The following is a 1,484-nucleotide window of genomic DNA, read 5'->3' on the forward strand; positions in this document are numbered from 1 at the left end:
CCTCTTCTAAGTTTATCAAACTAGCTCTACAAGTGTATTTATGATAATCAGAATTTTCTATGTCCATATTATTCATTTCTAATTCTAGACTTTTCTCAATTTTTTCTTGAGATTGAGAAGTAACCTCTTCTAAGTTTATCAAACTAGCTCTACAAGTGTATTTATGATAATCAGAATTTTCTATGTCCATATTATTCATTTCTAATTCTAGACTTTTCTCAATTTCCTGATTTTAGAAGTTTTCAATTTGCAATTATTAACTATTGTTTGAAAAATATTTACAAGAATGTTAAACAATTGGTTTAATAATGGTTTTCTAAATTTGCAAATTTTTCGTGTTAGGAAATATAAATCCAGAGACGTGAACGTGCAATTTGCGCGTGATCATTTACTGCTAGTGTAATTAAACGGATCCATTTTTTTCTATTATTAGACATACATTTATTTATCCTACTTATTATATGATTCAAAGTTAATCGGTTTCTTGCACAAATGTTTGCTGATGCTCATCGATTTTTGCAATTGATTATATATGTGAAAAAACTGTGGGTTTCGTAAAGAGAGTTATTTTTTTCTAAACCAGGAGAAATCACAAATATTTACCGGGAGATGAAAACTTAAAAAATAGTGACTACCCTCTCTATATTTCAGCGAATCATTTTAGATTGTTTTTCCAAAGTCGGATGCAAATGTTTAATTTTGCTAAATTATTTAATCTCTAAGATGAGAGGGCACCCAGGTGAACCTGTGCACCAGTGACAGTCATTAAAGTAAAAATTAATGTCATGGTATTCTATTCAACCTTAATTGACAAATAAACGAATTGCGTGTAATACAATAAGGCGTTCGCACCGCGCGCGGATGAGGTTCTACTGAAGGATTAAAAACCACCTTGGTTCAACTAAACATTGGAATATATGCGTCCAATCTCTTACCGACACCATAAATTACCCCAAGAACTTCCTACATAAACACGTGATAACGGCGGTCGGTTATGTGGCAACGTCTTATATGCATTGGTTTACTGTTTCCAAGTTTTTCTTGTAGTAACTTAAGCTAAGCTCAATTTTTATTATAGACTTTTGATCATATTTTATTTTCTATTTTATCAACGTATACTTACAGCTAATTAGTAAAGTCTCTTCTATTAACCCTAGACTGGGAAACCGGGGTTCCACGAAACCCCAGTCAAAGTTTAAAGTGTGCTCCTGAATAAGGGCATAATTAATTAATGTTCGGTTTGAGTTCTTTGCAGCAGTGAGTATAATTTGGGGTTGCGTTGCACCCCGGTTTACCAGTCACGTTCTAGAATTGAGTGGGTAAGTGAATTTCATTTTTTTCTTAAATCAGTTTAAATAGATGTTTTAAGCATAAATTTAAAAGTTCTAAGTGTGAAAATTTTTTTAAATATAAAAATAGCAAAAAATGAGGTATAGTAAATTTCAGTCGGATAGTATAACGATTTCATTTGGACGTTTTAAGCA

At 31.7% G+C, this 1,484-nt stretch overlaps 1 protein-coding gene across 1 annotated transcript in view; it reads left to right on the plus strand.

Annotated features, from left to right (window-relative positions):
• The window catches only part of LOC117179412 (RNA-binding motif protein, X-linked 2-like), a 64,813-nt gene that overhangs the window by 62,140 nt on the left and 1,189 nt on the right, over window positions 1–1,484 (plus strand). The window lies entirely within an intron of this gene.

This window comes from Belonocnema kinseyi, chromosome 9, assembly GCF_010883055.1.
Source record: "Belonocnema kinseyi isolate 2016_QV_RU_SX_M_011 chromosome 9, B_treatae_v1, whole genome shotgun sequence".
NCBI classification, from domain to species: domain Eukaryota; kingdom Metazoa; phylum Arthropoda; class Insecta; order Hymenoptera; family Cynipidae; genus Belonocnema; species Belonocnema kinseyi.